Below are 15,079 nucleotides of genomic sequence, written 5' to 3' on the forward strand. Positions count from 1 at the left end.
CTTCCAGGCCTAGGGGCTCCATCCATGTAAACCGCAGTAGGTTCCAATTCTTATTTATTTATTTATTAAAGATATATTGATCCCCTATTATGTACTAGACTATGTTAGAACTGGGAATAGATACAATTAAAGGTAAATGTTGTAATTGTCCTATAGAGTTTGTCTGGCACAGAGGATAGACATTCAATGAGAAGATGTAATAATGAAGGATGTGACTTGAGATGGGAAAAAACAGAGTACTATAGGGGAATATTAAAAAGAACATATGCAAGTCTACAGGGTGCAGAGAAGCCATCACCAATGAAGTGATATTTAAGCTGAGGTCTGATATACTCTGTTTATACTCATTTATAAGTTAACTTCACAGATGTAACTGGGGAAGAGAAAGCATTGGCAATTCTCCAGTCTATAAACAGAGGATACGTTGCTGTTAGGCAGATGAGAACCTTTGCTTCTTATGGCTTGTTTGAAAACTTTTTGTTTTCAGTTAACTTTTGTATTCATCTGCTTATAGACCCTGGAAAAAGAAGCAGTGATTTTTTTTTTTTTTTTATTAAACTGAGGAATAGTCCAGACACACAGAGTCAATAAATATTTTAGTTAATAAACTGCAAATGTTTTATGGGCTTTTGTCCAATATAAAATAAGGGGTAGAAGTTAATTAGGTATATTTTTGTCAATGTTCTGTTTTAAAATGGAAAGAAACAGCAAATAACTCTTTAGAATCCACTACCGTATGCTTTCATGGTAGCTGAAGCTCAAAGAAAATATTAAAAAGAAAGAAAAAGAAAAAAAAAAAAGACTTGAACTGCCCAGCAACTGAATGCACAACCTTGTAAATGAATAAACAGTTGTTATTAAAGTAGTTACACAAAATCTGGGGTTCTTTAGAAATTACATAAAAATGAAAAGAAACAAGAAATCTTCCATATGACAGGCTTCAACCAGGCTGTGTTTTCTCTGTAGGTAGCTGGGAGTCACTTACTTGCTGGTCACTTGCTCATTCACTCCCAGTAAGTGAGCAGGAGGGGGTGCAGATCAGGACTCAGTCGTGTAGGATAAGGTAGAATCTCTCAATAAAATATAATACGATTAGTGAAGAACAAAATCTCATCTAGTTGGTGTGACAAAAATATTCAGGTAAGGAAAAGTAGTATATTTGAATAAAGGCTGTCTAGTACCACAGTATTTAAATTCTGAGTGCTTGCAATATATTGTTCCTAAATTGTTTAACCTGTGTTCATCTTATCTCCACAGATAGTGAAAAATCTCCTTGAGGACAAGGTCTATACCTCATAATTATTTAGCAGCTTCAGATTTATTTGAACAGTAATGATCTGAGAGCAGACATTCCAAAAATAGTCTTTCACCAATCCAGTTGAATTCAGTTATTAAACGCTGCTCTCATTGCCCTGAATTGACTGACATTTTATGTCTCTAACTTGAGATTATGTAGACACTGACTCTGATCAGCAGTCACAGTGGATGTTCAGCCAGGGCAGATGTTGGCAGCATTTAAATGAAATGAATCCTTGTGGAGCTATGGTCAAAATTATCCTACTCATTATTTAGACTTTATTTGAAACATCACTTTCTCTAGGAAGCTTTCTCAGACCAGGTCATGTCACCCCATTTTTAAGTATGTAGTGTTTTTCCCTTGTAAACATGAAGCAATATAAATAAATTATTAACTATTTAATTATTTGTTCGAAGTGCTCTATCCCAACTAAAGCCAAACAACTACAAGTAGAGGAAACATGTCTGTCTAATTCATCACTATTGTTTCTGTAGCCCCTATAATAATACTTTTCTCGTAAAATGTGATCTATAAATATTTGTGAAATATTTTAATGTAATAGGAAGTGGGGCTTAGAGTTTGAGAAATTAATTCTTTTTTAACTATGCTGTCATCTAGCAGTGAACATTTTATGGGCCAAATAAGCATCTTGGTATTTATTTTCTCTCTCAGGAAAATCACCAAGTTTGATGTGATGTTTAAATGACTGCTTCCTTGAGCTCTAATCACTACCCATCTGCAAACAAGTTTTGGGAGGTTAGGTAACTTTTATTATCCTCATGTTTTAACACTCAAAATGAAAATGTAGAAAATTAGCAGTATAGCAAAGAACACTATGTCAGGGAAATAGAGAGGTAGTATAATTAATAGTTAACAACTGTAGACAGAGTGTTGAAGTCCAACCACTGGCTTCACCACTTTCCGGCATTTGATCTGGGCAAGTTGATCTCTTCAGGTTTCAGTTTCCCAATCTATGAAGCAGGCTTCTTTTTAAGCATTAGAGAAATTAAAACACATGAAGAACACTTTGGGGTGTTAAGTAAGTGCTTAAATGTAATATAATCAAATATTGGATTTAGAAATCTCACTTTAGATTCAACGTGGTGGAAAGTCAAACAAGAGGACAAGATTTTTGTGGGAAGGTGAGTTTAGAAACTAGTTTAAATCCCAGCACTTTGGAGGCTGAGGCAGGTGGAGCAGGTGAGGTCAGGAGTTCAAGACCAGCCTGGTGAACATGAGAATACCCCATCTCTTCTAAAAATACAAAAAAAAAAAAAAAGAAGAAAAAGAAAAATAGCTGGGTGTGGTGGCAGGTACCTGTAATTCCAGATATTTGGGAGGCTGAAGTAGGAGAATTGCTTGAACCCAGGAGGTGGAGGTTGCAGTGAGCCGAGATCACACCATTGCACAGCACACTCCAGCCTGGGCAACAAAAGTGAAACTCTGTCCCCCAACCCCCACCAAAAAAAGAAAGAAACTAGTTTAGTTTAATTATGTAGGTGATAAATGACGATGGTGTGCTGCACAATATTGACAAAACAGCTGTAGAGAAATGGGGGTAGTCAAAAGATTTCCAGGGTACATAATCAACAAAGGATGGTAAGTTCTTGCATGGAGAGGATGATGTGATATACTGGTTTCTCCATGATCAGTTGGAGGGATGTTAGTGCCACTCACCGATATTAAAAAACAATAGGGATAGATCAGTTTTGTTTGTATCCTATTAAGTTAGAGTTGTCTGTGAGACAGCCATAGAGAGCTATCCAGTAGCGAGTTTGATATGTAGATTTGTAATCCAAGCGAGAGAGCTGGAAAGAAGAATGAGCTATAAATGAAAGATGAGAAAGGACAATAGTGGGAGGAAGTATAAGGTCACGCATGGGGGAATAGTTAAGACTGAAAAGTCTCCAGTAGCTCATATGCAGATAAGGCAACCAGAGTGAAGAATAAGTTGGAAGTAGAAGAACAATCAGGATTTTAAAGAAAGAAGTAGGAGATTAAATTCAAAGCACAGATAAGGTCAAAAGTGATGTCATTTACAGAGAAAGTTTCAAAGAAAAGTACACGTATTTGGATAGTTGGGATAATATTAATTTTATTCTCTTTCTGATGGAGTATTAGTTTTCTATTGATGTGTAGTGAAAGACAACACATGTAGTGATTTTATACAATACCCATTGATTATCTCACAGTTTTGTAGGTTAGATGTCTGAGCGGGCTCAGTTGAGTGATCTGCTCAGGGTTATACGAGGCAGAAACTAGTGTGTCCACCAGGCTGAGCTCTTACCTGTAGACCCAGGTAAGAGCTGTTCTAAACACATTCAGGCTATCGATACAATCCTCTTACTTGTAGTTGAAAGTCTTTTATCCCTGTTTTCTCACACCTGAAAGCTGAGATTGCTGCTCTGCTGCTAGAGTTCTTAACACATTCCTTCACAAATGGCTTTCTGCATCTTCAGGCAAGGAGTGGCACATCAAATGCCCCTTACACTTCAGTCTCTCTACCTACCTCTTCCCTACATCTTCCTGACTTCTGTCTCTGATTTTAAGGCTCTCATGATTACATTATGTTCACTCAGATAATTTAGGATTATCTCTTTAACTCAAGGTCAAATGATTATTACACGACAGAGTGTCTTTATCATGGAAGGTAATATATTTACTGGTGTTACAGATCTCCATATTCACAGTCACAGATGCCAGGACAGTAAGGAAATGTTTCAGAGAACATAATTCTATCTACTGTAAATGGTGATTTCTTTTCTTTCTAGAGAAAGAGGAAAAAGCCATGTATTAACAGGGAGTATGGAAAAATTAAAATGACTGAAGATTATAGCTGCAGATTAAATGATGCTTTTACCAGTTATATATAAAAATATTTATTTTACTTCTTTAAAAAGTGAAATTATTTCTTTACCCTCCCTCCCAGCCCCCAACATCACTTTTTTCCCCCTAATCAGCTAATTAAGCATTATTTGGTGTAGGAAGTAAAAAGGTATAGTATTAGTCTGTTCTCATGCTGCTAATAAAGACATTCCTGAGACTTGGTAATTTTTTAAAAGAAAGAGGTTTAATTGACTCATAGTTCCACGTGGCTGGAAAGGCCTCACAATAATGGCCAAAGGCAAAGGAGGAGCAAAGTCACATTTTACATGGCAGCAGATAACAGTTTGTTTTGGGGAACTCCCATTTATAAAACCATAAGATCTCCTGAGACTTATTTACTACCATGAGAACAGTATGGGGGAAACCACCCCCATGATTCAATTATCTCCTCCTGATGCTGCCCTTGACATGTGGGGATTATTACAATTCAAGGTGAGACTTGGGTGGGGACACAGCCAAACCATATCAGATATATGTTTGGAACTATGTTATGTTTGTTTTTACATAAATTGTATAACCAAGCACATATTGTTTTGCAGTTTGCCTTCCCTCTTCTCTTAATAATTGCTGGAAGCCATTTTATGTCAATATATATTAATTAATCTCATGTGTTATGCTACTGTATATGAATGTCTACCATTTTTGTAGTTCCTTTTTTCAATTTTTTAAACTTTTTTTGTAAACTAATGTTTTTATTTTAATTATGAAACCTTATAGAAATATTGGTAAAGTTTTTAAGATATATTAAATTTACTTATTAATTTGAATACATTTTATAGGTATTATATTGAGGTTTTCTTAACCAAGGAGCATAATATATAACTTCAGTTACTTATGACTTTTATTATGTACTTCGGCGAGTTTAATTATTATCTCTATTAAACTTCTACTCTCTCTTGCATTCTCTCCCTTTTATAAATATTACATATATATATAAAAATATATATATAATTTCTTGTCTTTTATAATTTGTGCTGCTTTTGTGATACAATCAAATCTGTTGGGACCTCCTCTGATTCTCTGCTGTATAGACTTGGGCAAATTATCTGAGGTACAGTTTAAGATAACGCAACATGAGCGGCTGGGTCTTGCCTTTGTCTTCAGTAAGTGTGGGCAAAGCAAGTCTGAATTTAAGTATTTCTGAGTTCCCAGTTTGACAGCCTGTGCCTCAGGCTCAGTGTTACTTTCTGAGGGCAGACACTCCTATCTCTAACACTCACAGGTAGGTCACAGGGCTGAGCTGAAGCCACTTTCAAATAAAGGGCCCTTGAATTAGACTTGGTGGTGTTTTGTTTTTTGGTTTTGTCAGTTTGTTTAAGCATTTGCTATATTAAATTATGAAACATTGTTTTGGTGGCATTCCCAGCGTTTGCAGCATTATTCTTTGAAATAATTGTGTGGCTGTTTTTGTCCTTTTTTCACCTCCAAGCCATTCTTATAATTTCCAGTTCCTCAAAGGGTCCCTCGTTTCATTACCTTGAATGATTTGAATTTACGAGTACTTTTATGTACCTCGTGTCATTTTGCTGAATTTGTGGTAGGTGGGAGAGATGATGGTAGCTTGTAAAGGGACTTGAAATAATTTTGCAATAGTGTAAAAATGAGCAGTATTCCAAAGACTTCACACAATTAAATGACAAAGAAAGCTTAAATATTTGTATTAATATAGAAATATTTTACTTTATCATATATAACATGATATAAAAATAGTCTTATTATCTGTCAAGCATTTTAAATTATGTCTAATATTCTGTTACTAATTAATTTTTTCTTAAATGGTATTTGAAATCCATTTTAAACTATTTAAGCTTTTCCATCTTGCAAATAAAGATCTTTACTTTCTATCTTTAACAAAATTATTCATAGAATGAGTTTGAACCACAATGTCAGGCAATATTAAGTGAGGAAAGTTAATTAAAATTCAGTAAAACTAACATCACTTGTTATTAATATTTAGAGAGTGAGTTACCAGAAGCTGTCATAATAAACATATATTTTTGAAATGTAACTTATTTAAAAATTGTAAGCCTATGTAAAAATTTTAGCCATATAAACCTTATTAAATCCTCATAATTATATTTGTATTGTAACTGTATCCTGATAATTTTTACCTTTTTGGATTTTCTTTGCATTGTAAACTTTAAAAGTTGACCAACCATTCTTTTTTTATAAAAGTCTCCCCTTTTCTTTTATCTGCCAGAGCTAAAGAACAAATGAAAACAAACTTTTTCATTTGATAAACTAAATATTTTTCAACATTCTCTAGTACGTTGGTTGAGCACTCTCTAGTATTTTGGTTGTGATATTTTCATCTCTGGGATTTGGGGTGTTTTTTTTTTCTTATTTTCTTTCTTTCCTTTTTTTTCATTACCATCTCACAAGTTGATGTTATTTAAACACACACACAATTTATAATGTATCAAGGACAAATATTAAATTAAAAATTCATTTATTTTAAGATACACCATTTTTCTAATGTCTGAATAAGGATGAGCATGCAATCAATGTTTGCATTTAATTATATTCTTCAAAAATATTGTATTAAATAAATTATATATCTTATAGCTGATGCCATCTTAGAATTGAAGTTTTAGAAGATCATTCAAGTCAGACAATCAAATTTTTAAGCCATATATTTGTTATTTTATTATTATTTTTTGAGACAGAGTATCGCTCTGCTACCCAGGCAGGAACTCAGTGGTGCAATTTTGACTCACTGCAACCTCCACCTCCCAAGGTCAAGTGATTCTCCTTCCTTAGCTTCCTAAGTAGCTGGGATTACAGACATGTGCCACCACACCCAGCTCCCCTAGTTTCTTGATTCTTTTTCACTTGCGTATAAAAGTCAAAAAAAAAAAAAAAAAAAAAAAAAGACTAGTTTACCCATCACTGTCACTTACCATTCAGGGCTTACCAACTCCCTGAAACCTTACTAATCTAAACAAAATTTCTCCAAAAGCAGTGCATAACATTTCTTCTTTTCATAAAGTCACATTCTTTGGACATACTAAAGACAAGCCAATCTACAGTGTATGTCCCGAATTGCAATTCATTCTTCCCAAATCAAACATTTTAATTTTATAGATTTGTCCCTATGTTTTATTTGACTTTATAGAAGACTTACCAGAAAACAATCATAATGGCACCTTTATCTTGAACTTCTAAATTCCGGAAAATTAATGTCTGTTGTTTTGCCAAAGAAGAAGAAGAATATTGCCCAATAACCCTAATATAATAACAAATACTCACTTAAAATGTTTCTTCAGTTTCCTTCCATAAATAAAGGTGTGAACAAAATAAAATATAGTTTAAGGGTTGTCACTAAGATTTCTAGAAGACACATGTACTTCTATTTTAGAACAAACCCTGATTGTTTACTTTGGGGAATTGAAATGTCAAAGATACTGACTGGATAGACAAAAATCCTAATATACATCCAACCAGTTATTATAAAATTTTCTCAAAAATGTATGAATCAGAGTTAGAGAGGAAGAAAGGAAGGAGAACATAGAATTAAGGTGCTAAAATTTATAGAAAGAAGACCCCTCATCAATTTGTATTTAGTGTCCTTATTCATTTGTCATTGAATTTATTCTCACATAAAATATTGTTACATGATTGTCTACTAGATTTTTTTTTATTTTTCTTCACTAGAATATAACTTCCATTAGAGTACAGTCCATGTCTATTTTATTCATCAAAGTATCTCAAGCTCTAGCATAGCATCTTGCACAGAGTAGATGTTCAATATTTTAGAATAATTAGATGAGATTGGAACTCACCCATGGAATAAGACAGCCAGTGAGATCCTTTCAATTATGAATTGACTTGAGGTTTTTTAAGAGTAAGAATTATCTAAGATTTATTTTTTTCCAAGGGAAAACTGTTCAGTTAGGGTATATTTAATTTTTAGATTTAGAAATTGAATCAAAGTATACATTCAAATACTTGATTCTTTTTTTCATAAGCATGCACTTTTTATAATATACATTGTCTTACATCTGAGAGATAAATTCACTATTATTTTCCTAAGATATTTTCTGCTTTTGTGGCAATGAGAATACTGTACCAATGAGTATTTTGCAGCAAGGAGTATTATACAGCAATGAAAAATCCCATCAAGGAGAAAACTAGTAAATCAAAATATAATTCGATTTCATTTCTTTAACATTTCCACAGTCACTATGCTCAGATAATCTTTGCTTTGTGTTAACTTCAGAAGTTTTGCTAGTGTTGTGTTAGGTGACTCAGAATGATAAATGGGACAACGTGCATGGTGAATAGAAAGAATTCAGCAGAAGCAGAGACTTAGAGCAAGTAGTGTTATTAATCAACAAGTCTCCAGGATTAACAAAACACTTGGAAGTTTGTAATTCTCACAGAACATTAAAAGGTTTTGGCCAATATGATTCCCATGTGCAAGTACAAGGTGAATCCAGTTATGGTCTGTACATGAAAAGATATATTGGCAATGCACAGTTCACAATACTGTTAAAAGAACAGAATGAGTTGGTTTACTATAGCATAAAAAGTATAATAGGATGAAATGATATTCTATTAATATCATAATTATTCAAATAAAATGATCACAACTGGGACTTTTATTCCTTGGGCTGTTGAAACCAGGCAAGATATTTTCATTTCCATTGAAAAATTAAAAGTATGAAATAAATTCAATCAAGAAATATTTAATTCATCAAAAATAGCCATTTGAGCTCTATTCTAGGACAAAGATGAGCTCCTCAGGAACCTCTGACAGCACTTAGAGTAAATTTAATTCCCCAGAGTCCAAGCTAGGGTAGGTGAAAAATGTCCATGAAGCAAGTGGTGGCTATGTCATTCAAATAAGTACCCAGTTCTTAGAGGACAAGAGACGTCAACAGTCCAAGGTAACAGGCTGGACAAAAGGTGCGACTATGGACAGAAAATAAATGTATGTGTCTGAAAAAGATAAGATTATAAATAGATAATGTAGCAGCATGCACACGTATTGGGTCAGGAGGTTCTGAACACAATTGGTAAGTAATAGAAGAGTATGAGAAGCTGGTGTCTTTGCAGTATAGAATTCACCAGTTTTACTATGCCAAGTCAGGAAAGGATTCATGAAGGGAGAATGAATGTCTTCCTGAATACTGAATATATTACTGATGAACATAGAGAAGTGAAAAGAACTAACATAATCAAATTCAAAAAAATAGACTAGAAAGTTTTGGATTTGTAGTCAAAAACCAGTTTCTAGTACCATGTTAGTGTCCTTCAAGATATTGGGGTACATGATGTCTAAATGTAAAAACAATCAATTACCAGTCATTGAGAAGGAACATTTTGTTGTATATTTTTGGAATTAATAACTTGGGGTTTTTACATGGCAGAAAGCTTATGATTTCTGATAAAATTATAAGTGAATTCAACTTAAATATAGATTTTTCCGTTAGATTTGTGCATTCAGACATCCAAAAATATCTAAAGGACTCAACAGAACTTCCCTTTGTTCTTTGCAGTATCTTTAAGATATTTCACTTTGATTTGATAGTATTTGACATTGGTGCTATTTGAATCATTGAAATAAGAGCCCTATGTCTGGTGATATAAGTTTCTGAGATATTCAGAAAGTCAGACAACACTATATTAATTAAATCATGGATTTTGTATGTAGCTTCTGTCTCTTCCTCATTGCATTAACCAGAAAACCTTATTCCCTCTAGGGCTGTAAATCAGCAAATCTTGGGCTTCCCATAGAAGCATTAAGAATATCTTAGCTGTCCTGGGCAGTAACTCAGTTCTGTGAAATTATATCCACTGGGATCTATGGGGTGCTTGAGACAGCTTTATTTCTCAAATTTATTACATTCTTTCCCAGCTTCTCTTAAAGATTTCATAAACTCACAATGAAAAGTGGTCACTTAGAATCAGACTCTAAACATAATGGAGGTGATCAGGCTTGCCTTTTCCTGTGTCTTACACAAATAGCAAAAGCATTAACTAGTATTAAAGATACCTGCTGATGAGGGGGGAGAGGAGCCTCAGGTAATTCTCTTCTGCCTTAAGACCTTGCCTGGGAGATTTCTCTGGGTCATTTAGCAAGCCAACTCTCTGTCACAACTAAGCTTAAATTTTATAGAAGAATTTTTGAGTTTCAAAAAGAACTCACAGGACATTTTCAAACTCTTCACTGTTTGACCTATTTGCATGTTGCTACAGAAAATTTTATATTGTTTCGTTACCGAAGCAGATGTGATTTTATATTAGTAAACAGTGACTCAAATTTTTATTGTTTTATGGTTTTATTGATTTGTTTGCTTTATGTCTTGGGGAATGAGAGGTCTTTTTTGTTTGTATTGCTTGCTTTATTAAATTTACTTGATTTAATATCCTAGAACGAGCTGGAGGTAAAAGTAAAAATTATATAGATATATGTAAACTTACACACATGCAGATATACATACATATATACATAGAGCTGTATGCGTGGATTTGTTTGTGTGTATGATTCAGTATTTAGCAAATTACGGATTTTGTTCTAACTGTAAACAATAATTTTAAAAACACTTGGTACAGTTACAAACTAAAAGACTCCATTTAAGTTTAGAAGATAATGTATTAATATTTGAAATAATTTATCTCTTAACCATCTGCTTGATATATTTCAAAAGTGCATTTATACGTCTTTGTGGAACAGTAAAGCAAGTGTCGTAAAATGTTAATAATAAGGAATCTTGTGAAGAGTATGTGGTCATCAATCCAAAATGGTTAACTGAGGTACCTGAAGCACCACATAATATTTTAAATCTTCAAAGGAAACACAGCAAAGCTTGAGATATTTTGAATACTTCATGCACAGCTAGTTTGAGAGTCTTCTCTGCCTCAACATTAAATGAGGTTACATTCCTTTGATGCCAAAGTGTCTTTAATAATTCAGATTTTCTGTTGTTCCCATGATTAACCGCACCAACAACAAAAGTAAAATGTCAAACATCTGTGTGGAACAACAAATGTAGTTAATGATGTCTAATCTGGTTTCAAGATTTGAAAAATTATGTAGAGCCTATCAGGTATATCTGTAGAGCCCCATATAATTTTTCAATTTTTTTATGTATATATGTATATGTAACATATATATCTATATCTATATCTATATCTATAAAATCAGTAATTGTGATCTTTAAGATAGACAACATAAGGACTTTCTTTCAATTGATGTGAATTATGTTTTTCAATTACTATTAGGTTTTAGAATATAAATACTTACAATTTGGCCTTAAATATCTTATAATATTATAAAGTTTATTTTAGGTATTTCCTTTGCCCTGGGGTGAGATGAAAAAATAGTAAGACTCTAAGGGTGTTGTGAAAGTACACATTTTCAGAATCTCTTGTATAAAGGGAGTCTTAGCACTTATTCTCTTTAAGTTGACTATTAAAAACAACATTTGTTAAGTGAAATGTATTAGCTGAAAGTTTATTGTGGCACTGTTTACAATAGCAAAGACTTGGAACCAAACGAAATACCCATCAATGATAGACTTGATAAAGAAAATGTGGCACATAGACAACATGGAATACTATGCAGCCATTAAAAAAAGGATGAATTCCTGTCCTTTGCAGGGACATGGATGAAGCTGGAACCATCATTCTCAGCAAACTGACACAGGAATAGAAAACCAAACACCACGTGTTCTCTCTCATAAATGGGTGTTGAACAGTGAGAACACATGGACACAGGGAGAGGAACATCAGACACCAGGGCCTGCTGGGGGGTGGAGGGGTAAGGGAGGGATTTCAGGGGGTGGGGGGATTGGGGAGGGATAACATTAGGAGAAATACCCAATGTAGATGATGGGAGGATGGATGCAGCAAACCACCCTGGCAAACCACCATGTGTATACCTATGTAACAAACCTGCACGATCTGCACATGTACCCCAGAACTTAAAGTATAATAAAAAAAAAAGATTAAACATGAAAAAATATTAGATTAGAGATTTTTTTCTAGTTTTGCTTTACTATGAGTTTTTATAATACTTGAGTACTGACTTTTAAAATTTCTCTTTAAAATGTTTGTTTTAGTTTTTTTGGTTCACTTTTCCTCCCTTTTAAGTAGACTATTTTTAGGAGCTTTAGATTTCACAGAAAAAATGAGCAGAAAGTATAGAGTTCCCATGTAACTCTCCCCCTGACATATGCATAATTTCTTCTACTATCAACGTCTCTCACCCTACTTGTAAGTTAGTTATAACTGACCAAACTACGTTAACACATAATTGTCACCCAAAGTGCATAGTTTGCATTGGGTTCACCCTTGGTATTATGCATTCTGTGGCTTAAAGGAACCTATAATAAAATGTATACAGCCTTATGGCATTAGGCAGATTATTCTATGCTTTGCTTATTCATCCCTCCTTTCCTCCAACCACTGATCCTTTTACCATCTTCATAATTTTGCCTTTTCCAGAATGTTACATTGTTGGAATCACACAGTATATAGTGTTTTCAGATTGGCTTCTTTTACTTGGTAATAAGCATGTAAGTTTCCTTTCTGTCTTTTTCTGACTTGATAGCTTATTTCTTTTCAGTGCTGAATTAATATTCCATTTTCTGGATGTACCACAGTTTATTTATCCATTCACACACTAAAGGACACCTTTATTGCTTCTAAGTTTTGGCTATTACAAATAAACCTCTTATAAATATCCACGTGCCAGTGTTTATGTGGACATAAGTTTTCAACTCATTTGTGTGAAGTACCAAGAAGCACAATTACTGGATCCTGTCATATGGGTATGCTTACTTTATTTAGAAACTGCCAAGTTACTTTCCATAGTAAATAACTTACTATCTTTTATTTTTATCAGCTAAAGTGAGAGTTCGTTTTCCTCTCTATCCTTACCAGAATATGGTGTTACTGTTTTGGATTTCAACGATTCTAATAGTTGGGTGATGGCATCTTGTTTTAACTTGCAATTCTTTAATGACAAATAATGTGTATCATCTTTTCATATGCTTTTCTGCCACCTGTTGTCTTCTTTAGTGAGGTGAATGTAGAAGTATTTTGTTCATTTTTTAATCTTGTTCACTTTCTTATTGTTGAGTTTTAAGAGTTCTTTGTATATTTCAGCTAACAAGCTATTATCAAATATGTATTTTGCAAACATTTTGTTTCAGTGTATGACTTAAGATACTTTGCAGACCAGAACCATTTAATGTTAACGGTGTCCAGCTTATCAATTACATTTTTCATGAGTCATATCTTTTTGTTGAATTTTAAAAGCCATTGCCAAAGCCAAGAACATCTAGAATTTCTCCTTTGACATCTTCTAGATGGTTTGTAGCTATGAATTTTATATTTAGGTCTATGAAATATTTTGAGTTAATTTTTGAGGATTATGTGAATCTAAGTTCATATTTTTTTTCATGTCGGTGTTCAGTATCAGCACAATTTATTAAAAAGATGAGAGTATTGTATTGCTTTTGTATCTCCCCATTGTGTTGTCTTTTCTCATTTGTCAAAGGTCAGTTAACTATCAGTTAACTATATTTATTTAGATCTATTTCCGAGCTCTCTATTCTACATGATCTATTTGTCTGTTTCATCACCAATACCACACTGTCTTGATTAGTGTAGTTTTATAGCAGGTTTTGAAATTGGGTAATGTCAGTCATTTTGCTTTGTACTCTTTCAATATTGTGTCAGCTATTCAGTATCCACAAAACAACATGCTGAAATTTTGCGATATTAACTGGAATTGCATCGAACATCTAATTAATAAAAAATATGATAATAGGAAATAAAATAGATCATAAAACAGTATTAACAACTGCTCACATAGCATTTACATTGTATTAGATGTTGTAAGTAACCTAGAGATTATGTATAGTATAACAGGAGGATGTGTGTAGATTATACACTGTCATTTTATACAAGGGACTTGAGTATTCATGAACAGTGATATCAGCCAGGGTTCCTGAAACCATTCCCGCATGTATACCAAAGGATGACTGTGCGCAAATACACCCCTTTCTCCCCTAGAAAACTGGGCATATTTAAGAAGTGGATGCTTTATAATGGAGTTCCACTTAACTCTTGACCAATTTACTGTGCTGAGCTTTAAGCTTAGAATTTAGATATTTATGCATTTGTACTTCAGTAAAAATTATATCTTACAAACTCAATTTATCTTAATGTGAACTGTCACCAAATCTCAGTCTCCAGCTTAGCAGATATGTCAGCCAGTAGTTAATGAGATTACATGAATTTTGACTGATTTTTACAGATGAACTTAGCCTTCCATTTCTAAAAGGCTAAAAATTCCAGATGGCTAGAGTTTTAAAGGTTTAGAATTTTGGGCTTAGAGTTAGAACATCTTGTGTTGGCAACCCAGCAGTATTGCATGTGTCATTGTTCAGTTATAAAACAAAACATAATAAAAATTAGAAACTTGTTTTTTGCTCCAGCTAATTCTCTAAAAGATTTAAAATATAGATAATATCAATACTATTAGTTGACATTAGAAAACAAAACAGATTACCCATTTTGAAGAAAGAGCAGCCAGATTCGCCTTATTCCTTCTATCCCCTCTTTTTATTGTAACTGAAATCTAATTTACAAAAATTTTAAAAAAATCCAAAACTGTCATGTACAGTTTTGTTTGATAAGCTGCTCAGTTGAAAGTTTTAACCTATGTGCTATGTATACCTTTGATAATCTGCTCCACCAAGATTTAATTGTGTTTTCTAGTAACCTGAATGTATCATTTTGGGGGAGTCCTGGGAACTTCACTCTCTCCTCTTCATCGACGGTCCAATGGTAATTTGAAATGCATAATACGAGACATTTTGGCTGTATAAAATGAAAATTAAGTCATTTACAAATGTGGTTTTACTAGCTGATAAATAAAAC

Source organism: Aotus nancymaae, unplaced genomic scaffold (assembly GCF_030222135.1).
Source record: "Aotus nancymaae isolate 86718 unplaced genomic scaffold, 86718_ANA_hifiasm-v0.15.2.pri h1tg000030l, whole genome shotgun sequence".
NCBI classification, from domain to species: Eukaryota; Metazoa; Chordata; class Mammalia; order Primates; family Aotidae; genus Aotus; species Aotus nancymaae.